This window comes from Crocodylus porosus, unplaced genomic scaffold (genome assembly GCF_001723895.1).
Source record: "Crocodylus porosus isolate Cpor-Errol unplaced genomic scaffold, CroPor_comp1, whole genome shotgun sequence".
Classification (NCBI taxonomy): Eukaryota; Metazoa; Chordata; order Crocodylia; family Crocodylidae; genus Crocodylus; species Crocodylus porosus.
This window is the reverse complement of record NW_017728949.1, coordinates 19860304-19876450: the sequence shown is the minus strand read 5'-3', so window position 1 is coordinate 19876450 and position 16147 is coordinate 19860304. Positions and strand designations below refer to the sequence as shown.

The 16147-nt window shown below is 41.7% G+C and overlaps 1 protein-coding gene across 2 annotated transcripts in view; it reads right to left on the bottom strand.

The window, feature by feature from the left end:
* The window catches only part of DIP2A (disco interacting protein 2 homolog A), a 131041-nt gene extending 118457 nt beyond the window's left edge, over positions 1-12584 (bottom strand). The window contains exon 1 of one of the 2 annotated variants that reach the window (XM_019554131.1): positions 12495-12584. The gene's annotated coding sequence lies outside the window, so the exon portion shown is untranslated. The remainder of the gene's footprint in view (positions 1-12494) is intronic. The other variant, XM_019554130.1, reaches the window with a different exon arrangement.
* Between the last annotated feature and the right edge of the window lie 3563 nt (positions 12585-16147).

The window sequence follows — 16147 nt, the reverse complement described above, 5'->3', positions numbered from 1 at the left end:
GCCTGTCCTAACCCCTAGCAAAAATCAAGGAGGGGACATGCCCCCCATGCCTCCCCCAGGGGTGTGCATAGAACAGGAGCCACCCTCTGCTGTGTCCCACCAGACATGCCACCTGCAGCTCTGTCCTACACCCCACGATGCCCCAGCTGGGTAGCACTTGCCCCAGCCACACTCCCTGGCTCACTGTGTGGGCCTCAATCTATGCCCCACCATGTCCCTTCTCCCCCATAGACTTACCAGATGGACACTGCTCTCCAAGCTGATAGGTTGCATTCCTAGCCACGTACATGCTGCATCAGTGTGCACACACACACGCAGCATTTATCGGTGACATTATCAGCCACATCAGCCAAAAAAAAGCCAATTGCCGATAATGTTAATTTTATTTTTTATTGGTGCCGATATGATATGGACTGATATACTGGTGCACATCTAACAAATACTAACTTGAAAATGGCTGGTCAAACCAAAAGAATATTGAATGAGAACTCTGGTAGACCTTTAATCAGAATGCTGCTACCAACTTCTACTAAAACCACTTGCAAATAATGAAAATATTTCAATATGCATGTCTAGAACAGTCAAAACACTGCAAGTATATTAGTAGAAATTACTCATTCAGCAGTTATGCTAGCCAAAGAGTTTACAAAGAAAGAATTTCACAAACATTTTGAACAGAGCTGGAAGCAAACTGGGCATTCAGACAAGTCAGAAAGCACTAACGTTTTGGAAGCATAAGGTTAATCATGCTATGCCGACATATCACAAAGCTTGTTTATGTTTTCTTAAATTAAGATAATTTCTTTAAAAGGTGCTGCTAAATGCTATGTTATTAATTGTTTTTAGCTTTTTAAAAAAGGAAAGTGGTTCTGAAAAATACACAAATCATTAGCTCATTTTGTCAGTCTCCTGATAATATCCTTGCAGACATGATAGGGAAATATGAAGTTACTTGGGGCACAGAAGCAGGAAGGGAGGGAGGCAGGTAACAAAGGAACAGGACAGCAATGAAAAATATATGCTACAAGTCTCTTAACACACAGAACTTCTGGAAGCCAAACTCAGCAGCTCATAAAAAAGGAACTCTACTTTATCCCTGGCTGCAAGACAAAATAAAATTCTTATTCTTTCAAGAGCCTCATGAGGGTAAAATTCTCAGAATCATGTGAAATAACCAACATTCTGGACAGCTCAGATTGAGCAGTACAAGGTCTACCCAATCATCATACTCAGGAAGATAAATCCACTGATCATTCAACCCCAAGAGCTCAAAATACTACAGGTCTGGGATTTGGAGAGGATGGTGAAATAGAAGTTTTCGCTGGACAAACTGACATCCACAGATGTCAGAACTTAGGTGCCCAGATCCTGACATTCTGGTTAAATGTTTGAGGACTTTTAAATAACAACTCCTTTACTTCTGCATCTTTTGCTCAACCACTGGAGATATTAGTTATTAAATAACTCATATTGCAAGAGCAATTGTTGTTCTCAACTTAAATCAGAACTCCCAGTTTAACAATGAATATCCTGAAGAGAAGTCTGCCAGAAAGACAGGGATGTCAGGAGGAAACAGAGATTAGATAAGATCAGCACTAGGTGAAGCTTATTATTTCTTTTTTCTTCCAAGAAAATTCTGAAAGAACTTTTTTTCTTTCAGGAAAAATCTGGGCTGTTCTTGCATGAATGTCCCAAAAATATTCAGAAAAGAAGGAACTCTAGTGGACCGAGGCAAGGAATGCCATCCTTCACTGCATGCTCACTAGTGAAAGTGGGAAACTTGATATCTAAGGAAAGACCCAGCTTTAAGAGACTGTTTACTTAATTTTTTAACTTTATTTAGAAGGCTTGAAAACTCTGGATTAAACCTTAGTTCTAAAGGTAAAAAGACAGCAGAATGAAAAGCTTCTCTTATTCCTTTTCAATCCCATTTCTCTCTCTGTGGGTGCGTGTACATGCATGTCAGCGCATGTGTGTACATGCATACATGCAAATGCACCTGTGTTTTGGAGTTCTTTTTTTTAATCAAAGTACATCTAAGATTAAAATAACCAGCAAGATTATGGTGGAACAGGGGTGCACAACTCCACAGTTTGAGGGCCACTCAAAAGATTTGTTTCTAAAAGGCTGCCAGTAGTGGGAATGAATCAGATATGTGCCCCCACCACTTTTGCAAGTGGAAAACTGGACCTCATATGTAGGCACAAGTGCAGATTAATGAATAGCCATGTGGTGAAGACAATTTACAGTGAAGAGTAATCTGACTTGCTGCTTTGTTTTTTAAATCCCTTTTGAAAAAGATTCAACAATGAAGGGTCAGTTTAATTAAGAATTATGGTGGGCTATGTGTTGTGCACTCCTGTGATTAGGGTTTGATCTGCCTCCTGGTTGTAAAGACAATATAGCTTCAAAAAACTGCACCATTTGCCGTTGCTCCAATCTATTGAACCCCTTGAACAAGCATGGAAATACCATAAAAAATAAACATTAGTTTTATAATTAGAGGTGTGCAATAAGGAGTATAATTGAAGGGTCAGGCGTGAGCTTTAATGCTTGAAGCCCATGGCTTGTGTAGTAGTATTTGGAGAGCGTTAAAACCCACTTAGCTTACACCTGTGCAAAGAAGTATGTTACCTTCTCTCAATTCTGAGATGTTAGTCCAGGACTATAAAGCCATTTGAATTGCCCATTACAGCTTTCAGGACAATAGTGTGAGAAAAGATGCTCAGCAGTATGCTAGGTGGGCTCGGTCCTTGGGCCTGCATTGTTCAACATCTTCATCAGCAACTTGGACGAGGGGTTGAAAAGCACCTTGTTCAAGTTCACGGTTGACACTAAGATGTGGGGAGAAGTGGGCATGTTAGAAGGAAGGGACAGGCTACAACTAGATCTGGACAGGTTACAAGGGTGGGCCGATGAGAATAGGATGGGTTTCAATACTGACAAGTGCAAGGTGATGCACCTGGGGAGGAAGAACCAGCACCATACCTACAGGCTGGGGAACTCCCTTCTCATCAGTACAGAGGCAGAGAAGGATCTTGGAGTCAATACTGATTCCAAGATGAACATGAGCCGCCAATGTGAGGACACAGTCAGTAAGGCTAACCGCACCCTGTCATGCATCCACAGATGCATCTCGAGCAGGTCCAAAGAGGTGATCCTCCCCCTCTATGAGACATTGGTCAGGCCACAGTTGGAGTACTGTATACAGTTCTGGGTGCTGCACTTCAGGAGGGATGTGGTCAGTCAGCATTGAGAGGGTCCAGAGGAGGGCCACTCGCATGATCGGGGGCAGCAGTGCAGGCCCTACAAGAAGAGGCTATGGGACCTGTTCAGCCTCCACAAGAGAAGGCTGAGAGGGGATCTGGTGGCCGCCTATAAACTTACCAAGGGGGACCAGCAGGGAATGGGAGAGACCCTGTTCCCCCGAGCACTACCAGGAGTAACTAGGAATAACGGCCATAAGTTGAATGAGTGTAGGTTCAGGCTTGACATCAAGAAGCACTACTTCACAGTCAGGGCAGCTGAGATCTGGAACCAACTTCCAAGGGAAGTGGTGCTTGCTCCTACCCTGGGGGTCTTCAAAAGGAGGCTAGATAATCACCTAGCTGGGGTCGTTTGACCCCAGCATTCTTTCCTGCCATGGGAAGAGGTCAGACTTGATGATCTGCTTAGGTCCCTTCTGACCCTACCATCTATGAAACTAATGAATGAAAATCTGCAGTCAAGATTAAGCTGAACTAACACACATGAATAGAAGCTCTCAGGAGAGATGTGCAGTTGCACCTCTACCTTCAGACTGAAGAAATTTAAATTGTCTACTTGTAGGCTGATTCCAAGGGTTAGGTTTCTTTGCTATATTAGAAAGAAATCAGCAGGAATGGATCTGAACAAACTGGTTTAAGGGCAGGGCCTATAAGAAGGGGGATAGGGTATATTTTACTGGGCCCCTAAGCTTGGGGGAGGGTGAGGGGAAGTGCCCCAAATTGAAAATTTTCTTTCGTAATTGATATTAAAATATGAAAAAAAAAATAAGTAACATATGAAAATAAAAGTAGAAATCTGATCTCCACAAATGTATTTCAAAACAAATGTAAGAATTCTCCCCAGAATCCTTCCTATGCCCTACCAGGAGGTACCAGCCCCCACAAATTTATCCCAAAGCCCTTGCTTAGGGGGGCAAAAGAGAAGAGAAAAACAAATCAGATCCATTGGCACTGATGGGCTAACAACATGGACTAGAACACCAATGCACTTTTTTTGCAAAGAACAAGATAAAAACCAGCGACACAATGAAGGGCTGGATTAAGCTACACTACTTTCTATTCCCTTGAGTGTAAATATGCCTTGAAGTCAATTGCTACCAGCAGACTGGCAGTAGGGGGCAGATTATCCTGCTGACACCGATCAATCAAGTAAGTCCATCACAGATTTTCATTGCATCTAATTCATCAGTACAGTTATGTAAAAGGCTGGGGGTGAAGTATTGGAACTACTGGGAGCTAGTGAATACTGGACCACTGGAGTTAAGTGCCATGGCAACCCACGCCAATCAGAAGACAAACCACCATGTTCTGCAACAGCTTCAGGTTCCCAACAGCCTTCAAGAGCAGCCGCTGCAGAGTGCATTGCAGTAATCTAGCCTTGAGATTATGAAAGCATGAATGATGGTAGCCAGATCCAAATATGAAAGAAAGCAAAGACTTCTCACCAGATGGAGCTGGTGAAAAGTGCTCATAGCTATCGCTGCCACCTAAAGATCCAGATGGATTAGAGCTGGGATGGACAAAATGGCTGATCTGCCCAGCAGCTGGACTCCATTTCCCAGCAGTCCCTGCCCACACAGCTGGGGCCAGTCTCCATGGAGACCCTAGCTGCAGCTGCTGTGAAAGCTCAAGGCTGGGGTTGCCATGGAGACCGGCCCCAGCCACACTGGCAGGGTACACAACAGAGTAGGACAGGGGGCTGCTCCAGAGCCACTGGGATCTTGCAGCAGGGACAGCTTGCTCTAGAGCCAGGGCAGAGCTGCAATCTGTAGCCTGCACACTTGGGCAGGCACGCCGGCAGGAGATGGCAGCTCTGCCCTTGCTCCAGACCAGGCTGTCACCACTGCAAGGAGGAGCCAGGGCAGAGTTGCAATCTGCCGCCTACATGTCCCTGCCTGGCCCATGTAGTCTACAGATCACAGCTCTGCCCCAGCTCCAGAGCAAGCTGCCCCCACAAAAAGATTCTAGCAGCTCCAGAGCAGGCTCTTGCCCTGCCCTGCTAACATGCCTGGGGATGGTCTCCGTGGCAACCCCAGCCTTGCACTTTCAAATATAGCTGTAGCTAGGGTCTCCATGAAAACCAGCCCTGCCATGCACAGGAGCAGCTGGGAAATGGAGCCCACTGCCAACCGGATCCAGCCCGCAGGCCAGACTTTGCCCGCTCCTGCAGTAGACAATCCAGGAGCACCCCCAGGCTTTAAATATGAGACAAGGGAAGGCTGAATCCAAACAGTGATATGTGTCCCAATCCCTCACAAATCAAGGTGCTCTGCCACCATCACTTCCGTCTTGTTTGGATTCAGTTTCAACTGGTTCAGCTGCATCTAATCTCCAACTGCAGCCAGGTACTGGGAAAGCATTAAGACTGCAGGGCTAGGGCCTGATTAGAAAGAGAGAGAGCAAGAGCATCTCATTCCAAATCTCACCACAAATTTGCCCAGTGAAGGTGTGACATAATGGAACCCTGGGGGACCGCAGAGAAAATATCCCAAGAGGATGATAAGTACTCACCCATCACTATCCTCTGGGACTTCCCTGCTAGGAGGGAGTGAAATGAATGCCCTCCAAATACCCACCAGGTCCCTGCAAACTTAACTTCTTTAAGTATAGATTCAGCCATGTAATTTCCTGGGTTAATCACTTAGGGGGGTAGGAAAAGACAAAACAAACAAACAAATCCCCCCAAACTTGGGATCCCCTCCACAGAGTCAGAACTTTTAGATCCCTACACAGATGCATCAGCCACTTTTGCTAAAGGACTTACTGGTAACAATCTATTACTGCTGCGTGGATCAGAATTAAAAGGGAACAAGACACAAACTTTAACTAGCAGTTTTCATAAATATTTGCCAACAGAGGTACAGCGAGAGAAATCTTGGACCTTTTCATTTCCATCTATAAGGAAATGCAATGTCAAGAATTATTACGTTACTTTTAAAGAAGTAGCCAAAGAATACTGGGATAATGAATTTGTTTAATAGTGATATGTAGTATTTCTACAGAAAACTAATTATTTTATACTTAATTTTGCCAAATTAGGTTATGTAATTCAGATTAAAGTGAAGTTTAAATAACTACTGTAGTGCACAATGCACTTAAAGGCATACACATTTAAAGGCATACATATTATACTGGTCATTCTAGAAGTAATAACCGACAGTTGCCTTTTAAGGTGCTATGAATACCTTGGATTTACCCAAGTCTAAGATGACCCCCCATAAACAGATTCTGTACATGGAAAATATATAAATTTATTATAAGTTTCCATGTATAGAATCTAATTATTGGAGGACTGTCTTAAATTCATCCCCCACCACTGCTACAGGTGGAGGAGGGACATGCAATGAGAGGTAGTAATGGGGTAGGCAGCGGTGGGGGGGGGGGGACCAAATGGTAGAGAGGGGCACATGTGGTAGGCAAATGGGGGAACAATGGGGATAGTATGGTAGGCAGTAAGGGGGCAGACAGCGGAGGGAGCACTGAGGTAGAGGCGGGGGGGAGATGGTAGGCAGTATGGAGGCAGTGGGAGAGACACACAGTTTGGCCCCTGCTGCCTGCCCTTGTGCCTAATCCCCACAGCCTTAGGCTCCCACCCCCTTCCCCCATCCCCTCTCCATGTCACCTCTGCCCTCCACAGCCTCAGCTCCCTTCCCCCATCTCTCCCCCCACTGAAGTCTCTTCTCTCCACCTGCCCCTCCACCACCCCCTTACCCATGGGGCAGAAGCTGCATAGGGGAGAGACTGGGTGCAGCAGGGGCCCAAGCCTGCATAGGAAGAGTGGCAAGGGGTAGGCAGCAGCTGCAGCTCCAGCCTCAACCCAAGATTAGGTCTTGAGCTGGAGCCGTAGCAGCTGCTTGCTCTCCATTGCCTCATACTGAATTCTAAAACAAGTTACTTCTCCCCTCTCCCTCCCATTAAAGGGGAAAAAACAATCTTTTTATCAAATAAACACAGTACTAAGTTTAAAAAGCTTAAAGCTGAGTACAGTATATTCAATTTATTGTACTTGGAAAGCAATTTTAAAATTATTTTTTCACTGAGCAGTATATTCAATTTATTGTACTTGGAAAGCAATTTTAAAAATATTTTTTCATAACGACCTTAAAAATATCAGAAACCTGACATCAAATGAGCTGTTCTAAAAGTGTATACAGATGGTAGTGTTAATATATTACTGCTATAGTTAAAACAGTCACCCATTGGCCTTTGTGGAATTCAAGGAACAGGAAACACCTCTGTACAAAGAATGGTAGACAAAGGAATTGGACATGAGAGCTTTACTTCATTGGATCAGGAGTAAAATAATTAAAGAATAACAATGAAATTAAAAGGAAATGACGATCAAGGCAACAGCAGGAATAATATGAATCATTCTGGGGAAAAAATGATAGAATGAAGCCTCTTCAGATCCTAAAGCAAAGATAAGTATCCATTAAGCAGTGAACCAAATTGACTGAACCATGAGAGGCCTCACGAGTTCCACTAGGAATAAAATTATATTTAGCATATCACATTAAAAAAAATCTGAATACCAATTATCAATGAACAAAAAAATGAGTCAGTGCATATATCCACTGGGATTCCTAAACATTAATCTGAACTATGTTCAGGACACATCAATTAACATAGAATTCAAAGCTAGAACAAGGTTAATGAAACATGGTTGGGAAATTAAAGTGAATAATTAGCACAGGTTTCTAAGTAAATTTTATGTGCACTGGTCTTTTTCTTAAGGTACTGTTCTCTTTATGTTTGCAGAAAGTAGCCCCTCCTACTCTCTAGCTGATAAATAAGACAAAGTTAAATGAGAAGGATAGTGCAAAGCTAGGTGAGAAGCATAGACAGATCAGACAGTAACACAACTTGAGCACCTGCTACTAAAGCATTTGACTCCCTTTGTTGAAATACCTTTTAGCCTGAAGTTGTTAATCCCCAAAATCCAGCATGCTAGAATGGAAAAACTTGAGAAAACTGGACAGACAAGAGCTGTGTTTCCACTGTGGGCAAGAGAGGATGTTGTTGGGATAACTCCTTTAATTATCTGATCAAGGAAGAACTGAATAGAGATGGACGCATCTTAGTAGGAGAGTGGAAGTGATCAAGGGAGAGATAAATTCTCTTTTAAATTTATTGGCTCAAACTCTAACATTTAAAACTGATAATTTTGCCTGCCTAAGCTGGAAAAAAAAGCCTTCCTGCCATCACATAAGAAAAACTGAGGGACCATTCTCCTTCAGGCTACGTTATTACACAAAAATAAATTTGAATAATCACTCAGAGATCAATTTGAGTAATCAAGCCAGCCCATTCCCAGGCAGTCCCAGGCAGTGGGAACAGTATATGGCATGCTGGAAGCCCCAGTGGGCTCAGGGAAGAGTTAGAGTGGGTAGGTGCTGCCTGTGAACTGGGGCAGCATCAGGCCTGCTAGCTGCCTGCCTGGGTGGCCCCAGGGGGCACTGACACTGCAGAAGGAAGGACTAGATCCCCCTGCAGATCAGAGGCTGCTAAGCCCACCAGCAGCCTGCATGGGCAGGCTCTGTTGGGGGGGGGGGGGGAAGGTGGCAAGGGGCTCAAGTCAATCTCCCCACCCCACCCCGAGCCTGCCTCCAGCCCAGCTGGGGGGCACATTGCTGCCAGGCCGTGTCGTCCCTGAGCTGCAGGGGATGCCAGTCCTTCTCTCTGCAGTGGCAGCACCCCCTGGGAGGGCTGCCCCAGCTCAGAGGCAGCACCCAGTCTGGTTCCAGCTGTTCCCCAAGGTCAAGCTGGCACAGACCCCAGCCCACTAGCAGTCCATCTGGATGGCCCCGGGAGATCTGCTGCCGCCACGGAGGCAAGGACCAAGGGCCCCACCCCCTGCAGCTCAGGGGCTGCTCAGCCCACCAGCCATGGAAGAGCTGAGCAGGCTTTGTGAAAAAAAAAGGATCAGGGCTCACACTGTAACAGCGATAGAAGCCCCTATATCGAAATGGTGGGTTTTTAATTATCACAATTAAAAAACGACCATTTCAATTTATGGAACTAAACCCCTGTCATGTGTACAACTGCCCTCGGTTTTCCACCCATATCAACATCAGTATGCTCTTCAGGTATACAAGAACCTGTATATTCTGTGAAAGCTTTACTACATTAGATGGCCAGATGACAATTACTATTGATACAATACAGAACACCTTCCCTCTGGTGTATTTGAGTCTTCACCCATACAATTTATCATCTAATAATTTTCTCACATTGAATATCTTCCTATTAAAAAAACAAAAAACAAATGGTTTATTGCAGGGGTGGGCAATTACTTCAGCTGGAGGGCCATTTAACAAGTTTTGGTGAGCTGTCCAAGGCCACACACACATAATCTTTCAGAAAACACCATTTTAACAAGTTACAGATAACAAACAAATTGTAAAAAAAAAAAACCCATACATTATAACATATTTCATTTTAAAATAATTTTTGTCCTGATTTGTTTTTCCTGAGTAGTGTATATACAGGTGATTGCATAATAGCTCAAAATAAAGTCTTACTCTTATGTGTGGAGGGGACTATGTGGGGCGGGGAGGAGAGAGGAGGTCCTGGGGAGTTGGCAGGGAAGGGGTGGAAGGAGGAGCAAGGGGTGTGTGCAGCAGAGCTCACCCAGGCTGTGTGGTACAGGTGTATTCTGCCCTCCCCCATCCAGCTCACGGCTGCCCCCACAGCTCATGGCATGGGGCTGAGCTTCACCTGCTCCCACCCAGGACAAACCATGCTGAGCCTGCTGATGTCATCGCCCCAGCCTTGGTTAGTGTGCATAGCTTCCCAGTAGGGCTGCTCCTGCAGCACCCACCTGGGTCCTGCTTGGCTCCTCCTGTCCCTGCCGTGCTGCTCTGGAGAACAGGTAGTGTGGGGACCATGGGAATGTGTCCTGGGCACCACACAACGAGTCAAGTGGGGGGGTGGGGGAAGCTGCAGCGAGGCAGCTCCTGCCCCAGCACACAGGTTTCCAGCTCCAGTGGGTGGCAGGCAGCCCTACTAGGAAGCTGTGCATGCTAGCCGGGGCTGGGGCAGTGTGGTTGACGGGCACAGAGCAGGTGAGGATGGAAGCATGTGGGACTCAGTCCCAGGTGGAGTGCCACAGGGGCAGAAACAATCAATTGGTGGGCTAGATCTGAGCCACAGGCCAAATTTTTCCCATTCCTGGTTTACTGCATAAGTAAATGCCTTTTCAAATAGAGGTAGGAGAGATTTTGTGTGCGTATGACAATATTTAAAATACTTTACTTCAGATGTGTACAAACGGGTGGGCACATCTACACAAATGCTTTAATGTGGACTAGCCTATTTTAATGTGCACTAAAGCATTACTTAAAATCCATGCTATTTAGTTAATATATATTAAAATAGGCTAATAAGCATTAAGTATCAATTAAAAACCATGGATGTTTTCACACATGCTCTGGGGGGTAGAGGTTGGTGGTGTTTTAAATTAGAGTGGCTCCAAGAGCCACTTTAATTAAAGTGCCCAGAGTGTCTTGTGCATCAGTGTCCTGATGCATCAAAATGTCAGTAAGGGTGATTTATCTGAAGCTCGAATGAACTTTGAAGTACCCCGGTCACCATTTTGAAGCATGGGGACACCGATACACAAGACAGAGAGGCTGGCTGAAACACAGTAACTACTATGCTCCAACGACTTGGTTAATCATTTGTAATTATGGCATGTCAGAGCAGCCTCCACTCTCATGTACAGGCACACAAAGCTCTTCAGTTAATGTACATCCAGACAGGCTTATGTGCATTTTTCTAATACCTCACAGTGGAGGTACTAGTCTAATGTGCATTAACTAAACCACATTAATGCACATGTAGATATACCAGTATGTAGCTTTTTTAATTTTGTTTCAACTATATGGAGCTCTTCCACATGGTAAAAAAGGAAAAATAATGTTGTAAACATTTACAATAAATGATTTGCAAGCATCCGTTCTAAAATAATAAACAGAAAATAAAGGTTCATGGTGCCTTCCTCTTTTTTTTTTTTTCCAGGTTTAAGTCTATGGCTAATGTGTAGTTTTAAGATAAACTTGGGTTATAACAAAAAAGTTTTACAATAGTATGATATTTAAAAAAATACAGATAATTAGATAACCAGCCCATCTTTTCCCCTAAAAGTCTTTCTTTACATACTTAAAAACAACCTAAACTGAAAATATTTCTTCAAACAATTCCATACTACTAACAAAAATTTAGGAGTCAAACATACAAAATATAGAACCAAACAGCCAAGCAGTAATTTATAACACAAAGCCTATGCCTTTATTACTTTAGAGCAATAGCATATTACTGATCACTGATCAGTTAGACTTGAGCATCAAAGCAGTCACGAAAGAAATAATTGTAACAGGGATTACACATGTCACTTTTACAAAATCAAGAGTAGTTACAAGCATCTTCATGCCACATCTTGTTTAAGAAGACAACAGACTTCATGAACCGGTCACAAGAAGGTACACATTCATTAATGACACATTTTAAATTAGAGACAAGAAAATGTAAAATATTGTGGATAATATGAATATTATAGTATTATTTCATTATAAGAGCAAGCACTACCTCTCCATATCAGGAAATATTGCGTAAAAGTTGTTCTATAGCAGTTTTAAGTTATACCTTATGAATTATGTCTTAGTGTGATTTATATCAGCAAATTGCATTGTTTGATTAACTGTACCAACTGCATCAAGTTTGAAGAGCTGTACCAGACATATTATTTTATGTCAAGATATTTTAACATTTGTTCCTAAGAACTTTCAGTACTACCATTAAGTATGCTCTTTGTATTCAAATAACCAGTGTCATAGTTACAACCCCAAAAGAATAACATTAAAATATTATCCAGAAATCTTATTATTTTAAAGTAGTAACTAGATGACACATATACTTAAGTTCTCTTAAAGTTCTGCAGAATTATACTTTATTTTAAGAAAATACAAGAGAGTTCCTTAGTTTACAAACCTTTGCGGTAACATGTAGGTTTGAAGCTTAATGCAAGAGTTGTATATTAATCCACCTCAACCTTTACAATGGTAGCCAAAATTCTGTTTATTAAAAACACAATTTGGTGTTTTTGGTAAGCTTGTTTCTTCACTAACTCAGTACATTTATTCTGCTTATCAAGGATTTAGCAGCTACATCTATCACTTATTACAACAATTTATTACAGAAAGTTGCAAAAAGATTAATTCTCTTTCTTACCTTGAATGAGCGGTATGTACCGTGCAAGTAGCTTTGCCCTTTTCTTTTCATATCCTTTTTGAGTGATATCTCCTAGAGCAACAAAGAAAGAATAAATGCATGTAGTCTTCTCAATACATCTTCTCTATTTAAAGAGGTGACATGGGGCTTTTTTGTTCAAAGTAAAGGAATATATTAATTCATAAATGCGTCTGAAGATTGGATAGTATATAGGAATAATGCGTGACCTTATTTATGCCCTGCAATACCTGAGCATAACAGCACGACTCCAAGAAAAAATTAAAACACTTAAAAACTTCCCAGGTTCCATAGGTCCAAGTCAGTAACCAAGCATATATATATGTTGATTAGTATCTACATGGGGTTGCTTTTGCAGAGGGTATCTACTATACTGCAGAACACAGCAGCTCTATAGCAGCACAAAAGATCTGCTGTGTTAATAGAAATGAACAGAGAGAACGTGTTTTGTATCACACCATTCTCTGATACTAGAAGTGTTTATTGCAACAAAGCTTAAAAAGAACATATTTCAGCATGCAATGGTGCAATACCTGTTTCCAAACTATTCAGGATCCCCCTCTGTACAGATTATAAACTTACTCTTTCAACTCAGACCTAAATCACATCAGTTTTCAGAACGCGTTGTTACACTGTTCTACAAACTGAGTACCCGATACAAATCACTGTTTTAAAAGCCCTACATTGAACAACCGTATCACTGCCAAAACTAGACATTTCCCTTGTATAATTTATTTCAGTCTACAAGAAGAATGCAGAACCACCCTATTTCTTCAGAAACATGCGAGTATATCAAAGAGAACTTTTGGAAAACTGTATTTGTCTGACTTCTGAAAAGCATAAGAAAGAAAAAACTTCATACAAGTTGCAATACATATATATATATATTTTTTTTAATGTTTTCAAATAGTTTCAACTCATGCTCTGGATAGGCAACATATAAAAAAATCCATTAAATGAAACCATTCCGTTTCTCAAATAGTACATAACACCTTTTGGGGAGTGGAAGATGGAGCAGGGGAAGGAATGAGATACTATGCAGTTCTAGAGAAAAACAAAGCAAACTTCATGGCAGTCTATTATAGAAATACACAGCTTTAGCAGAAAGTGTGAACTAAAAATTACTGTGAAATCTTAAAGATAGCTATATGCTGAACTACAAAACATACAACAGACAGAGGAAACCAAAATTGAAAGTCCAAAAAATGACAACAAAATAATTTAATCATTTTGCTGATAATCAATATATACCATTCAAAAAGAAAAAGGGAAATCCACAGCATCCCTTGGATGTACATTAAGTATTCAGTCACTCTACATATGTAGGGCACAAGACTTTGAAAATGCACAGAAGGATGGTCCTTTGAACGTTACAACAAAAAAAGCCTCTCTCCCTATTTTAAATATCCTGCCTGTACATTTCCCTCAAAATATTAAAGGGCACAATCCAGACTATCATATAAGTTTTAAACACAACCCTCTCTCATATCTCCACTTTCCTCCACCAAGATTGTTTGTTGCTCATATGAAAGTATCATGACTCAGACTCAGCAGTGTTATGCAGTTTACAATGAAAATAAACCTTTAAGTATATGTGGACACAGCCTACTAACACAGAGAGGTGCTAGAAGCTTGAAGGTACTGTTCCAAATAAATTCACAAAATATGAAGAGCTCAAACAAAACAGCAAAAGGCATATGAATTTTAAGAATAACTTATTCAAATTTGATTAGGATGCATAGCTTTTAGTTCTACAAAGACTACCATCAAGTTAACTCTGGTTTCCCTTTAAAAAAAACATGTGGAAGACCAAAGCAATCTCCTTTTCCCAGCAAACAGTACACAATGCTAGATATACACTGCAAGACAAACTTGGCATACCTTATCTTGGGAGAAAGTAATTATTTTCATAGCTCCATATACAGTCCAAATAATCCTTATGTCAAACTTCTGTGTAAGTCAATTACCTTGCCAAATACCAGCCAATTGAAAGGATCCCCACAGCAGAAACAGATCAAAGCATATTATTAAGAAGAGTCTTGTTTAACTTAAAATACCTTATAAACTTTTGCTCTTTGAAACATCAAAAGTTCATTCATCCTACCAAATAAAAAGGAATTATGAATTAAAGAGCTTTCCTTGAAGCAGGTTAGGAAAAGTCTGAAGTCAAAAGCATCTCTGTAGACCTTTCAAGCCCCTGTAGGAAAGTCAGGCACTGCACAGCACAGATTTCTTTGTTCCTCTCTCAAAAGCTTAGGGGTGGCTCCACAATTGCTCCCCACCCCCACTACACACACAGTGCCACAGTGGGATTAACCCATCATCTTGGGTTCTTTGTAATCCCCCACCCTTTCCTAAAGAAAAAGACTCTGCACCAGTCCCAGAGGCACATCTGGTGTTGCAGGGCCACAGCTGCTGTCATTTAGCCTCACTTTCTCCTTAGTTATTAAACTAGACAAAGCAGTCTGATGTTCCTCAACCCCAGTGAACCAGCTGGGAACATTTCTGTGTAAAGTCAGAAACCGGTTTGGATGATTAGACCTGTCAATCTTTTGCCTGGAAGAAATACCTATTCTAGAAACGTGTCAAAGAGGTTAAAACAAAATGAATGAATCTAGTCAGAATAACTGAAGGGCTTGAAAATTTTGGCTGTCTACAACCTTATCAGAAAATGAGTGCACCAGATTCTAAACTGCAGCCTTGTTTCCAAATCTATGCAGGTGTGTCTTCATAAGGAGAACCCTGTAAATATACTACAGGAATGAACTATATAGATACTAATTTTACAGTCAGTGTGCATGTATTTTACTGTTTTTAAAACACTCATTTGGTAGGCTACAGGAGATACACAAATGTTCAAATCTCTAAATTAAAACGTATGCACCTCAAGAGGTGATAAGGAAAAGTTAGGCCACTTTTCACTAAGGCAGACAAGTCTGCTGCGGTAGAACTTTTTGGCTATTTAATTTACTGTCCCATACTGGTATCGGTAGGAGGACTGAGGAAAACACCTTCAGAAGATAGTACTTCCACAGCTATCCTTTCCCTTTAGTCTGAAGATAAGCTTAAAGCACTTATTAGGCAACAGACTCAATTTCCACAAATTAGTGTCTCTCTTCTGAGTTATTTTGGTTTGTGGCACCTGAGGATCTGGCCAGCAAACTCTACCTCTTCTTTCTCCAAGCCAGTAAACTACTCAAGCTTAAGGTTCTATTCCAGCACATGAGCTTTTAATATGGCAGGAGTATAGGAAAACTAACTACATACACACACACATATACATACATACACATACACACACACGCATGCACCCCTATACACACACACCTATAAATAGCAGCAAGGACCTTAGCTTCCTACTCTAGACTCTCAATTCTGCACATTCAAACACTCACAGTTTGTGAAGCATGCTAAAAAAAAAAAAAGGCACAATTATATACAAAGCCAGAAATTTCAAAATTCATCTTTTTGACAAAATCCCTTCAAACAGCATGGATGAAATATCATAACTAAAAAAAACAACTGAAGCCTCCTCTTTCTTTTTAAAATTAAACATACCAAATAAATGTATTTCTAGGTAAAGGCAAAGTTTCAAGCCACAAGATCAATACTTAAAATTTAGTATTTGGAATTAG